This window comes from Pyrus communis, chromosome 4 (assembly GCF_963583255.1).
Source record: "Pyrus communis chromosome 4, drPyrComm1.1, whole genome shotgun sequence".
Lineage (NCBI taxonomy): Eukaryota > Viridiplantae > Streptophyta > Magnoliopsida > Rosales > Rosaceae > Pyrus > Pyrus communis.
In genome coordinates this window covers 11,885,050-11,887,751 of record NC_084806.1, presented here as the reverse complement: position 1 = coordinate 11,887,751, position 2,702 = coordinate 11,885,050, and the positions used below count along the sequence as shown (strand labels likewise).

Below are 2,702 nucleotides of genomic sequence, written 5' to 3'. Positions count from 1 at the left end.
CTGCACAAAAACTGCACAGATTGCAATCTGCACAAAATTGCACAGATTGCAAATTGCACAGATTGCAAACTGCACAGATTGCAATCTGCACAAAACTGCACAGATTGCCTCTCTTCAAATACTCGAAACCAATAAACTATGGTAATCAAATACTCTTAAATTTCTGCAAATTTAAATACCAAACAACTTAAAATCTACAATCTATAAGCAGATCCATAAAATTCAAAACCAATAAACAGTATTGGAAAAATCAACATTTAGAGTCCTCCAGGAATTAGAGGCAGGGGAAAGGGATACAAAGAGGTTTACCTCCAGTTCAACCGCGCCGCCGTGTCCTCCAGTTCCAGCAGCGCCTGCTGCTCTCTCGGTGCCCCTTCGAAAGTGCTCCCAACGAAAAACGAAAACGGCGTCGGAAACAGGTTCCGTCGCAGGTCCTGCACATCCTTCTCCGGCTTCCCGCCCAACCGATTTGACAACCGAATCACATCCTTCATATACGACTCGACCTCGCTGGCCAACGCCTCTAGGTCCTCCTCGCCGTCGTTCGACGGCCGGTCTTCGAGCCATTGGACCTCCGCCACCAGGTAAGGTTTGGTACGGACGAGGTCAGTGACCCGGAACCGCTCCTGGCCTTTGCAGATGAGGAAGAACCGGTCATCGACGAGGCGCTCGTGCTTGATGACCTCGCCGACGCAGCCAACGTCGGCGGTGCCGGAGACGGCATCATTGTAGATAACCCCGAATCGGAGATCGGTCTAGAGGAGGGAGTGCATCATGATACGGTAGCGGAACTCGAAGATCTAGAGGGGGAGGATGGCGCCGGGGAAGAGGACGAGGGGGAGGGGGAAGATGGGGAGCTCGAGCGAGGTCTGAGACGAGAGAGGAGAGGAGATTTGGGGAGTGGGGTGTCGACTGTGGGAGTCTGGCAGGCAGAGTCTGAGACTCTTACTTGAGTGCGATCGGATTAAACCAACGGATCAGATTAAATCTCAAATTTTTGGAAGGTGGAAACGGTTCGGGTCGGGGACCCGTTTCCTCAGCAATTAAGACTCGTCCCGCCCCGCAAATGACATGGACCCGCCCCGCCCCGCCCCGTTTCAGGATTTTAAAAACAGGACCCGCCCCGTACCCGCCCCGAATCACTCGGACCCGCCCCTACCCGCGGGTCCAGGCCCCGTTTGCCCAGCCCTACTCAAGACATAGTGACGAGGAGTACGACCCGAGCATCAAGGCATTTCCCTACCAATGATCTAGCGTTCTTCCATTTGCGTATGGCTTTCTTTCATGAATAATTGTAACTTGATGTTTTCCTTTCACTAGTATTTCCGTTTGTGGTATGCTCTCGACATATTGGCACATCTTTTATTTTAGATTTGTCACCGTTGAATATTTTTTTTGTTTATGCTTAATTTGGATCATTATTATTGCCTTTCATTGTTTATGTGTTCCTTGTGATTATTGTTTGCTGCATAATTTTTGGATTACTTGTTCCCTCATGTTTCCGTAAATTCATATATTCATTGTTTTCGTCACTCTCGAGTGGCGGCCAGCATGTGCCATCCAGGTGTCATTTGGATATTTGGGTTGAGGCGTGTCACCATAAAACCTAATTACCCTCACCCAACGAAGCTTCCCTACATCACGCACACGTGCATCAATGATATGCTTTGAGGAAAAAGTGACATCAACTTCCAGCAGATCATCCCACCATAAGCTAAGGCCATATGCCTTCCCAATTGAAGGCACATTGAATCCTCCTGAGAACCCAATCCATCTCCTCACACCATCAATTCTATAATCCTTCATCTTAGTTTTTGAGAGAAAGATCATAGAGGGCCTATACTTTCTAATAAACCTATGTAGGGCTCGAACTATTGTGTCCAACCCAAGACCACAACAGTTCCAAATAGTTGTATTATGGTGAACAACTATTGAAGGCCAGCCACCATCTCTTTGGAAGACTTTCCTGCTCTTTTTGCAAAACGTGATTTCCTTTCATCTCAGAAACCTCTTCCATATAATCCCACCTATCCTGATATTCAACTAGGACTTCTTGGAGTTCCTCCTCGACATATATAACTTTCTTCATCATCAAGCATCTCTCTGTGATACTCATTTTTCACAGCCTCTCTGCCGCTCTTTCTTTTCTCTCATCCCTAGTTTTGATGTTCTTGACCTTTTTTCTGAGGAGATTGGGTCATTTCTAGGTCCTTTTGCTATGCTCATCGCTTCATTTGGCTTGCCTCGACTTTCTTCGAATAGTGAGTTCTGATTTCCATCTCTGAGATCCTCCTCCTAGATCTCTTGTATAGTGACCGTTGGATTACACCCATGTCTTTGTTGTAAGGCCAGGATGTGTGATTGGGGAGAGCTTGCAAGCCTAAAGCCCATAAGTACTCATGGATCATGTGAGGATAGCCTCCAGTCATTATCCGCTAAGATTTGTATGTCTCTGTCTCTTCCCCGGACTTATCCAACCTGTGTCATCTCTTCATTCCTTTGTTGGTGTGTTATGCCATCTCATTAGACCCAAGACCTGCAGAGCTACTACCACTCTCCCGGTTCTCTCCTTTCTCTAGTGCACCTTTGCTCCACTGAGTATCTAACTTCGTACCAGTTCTCACTAGACCTGCTGGTCTTTTTTCCCCTACACCAATAGTCAGAAATCTGGGGGATTCCGCCACATCCAGAATTAGAGTCAT

General features: G+C 47.2%; 1 pseudogene; it reads right to left on the bottom strand.

Annotated features, from left to right (window-relative positions):
• Nucleotides 1–305: 305 nt before the first annotated feature.
• Nucleotides 306–2,702, bottom strand: LOC137732693 (uncharacterized; annotated as a pseudogene).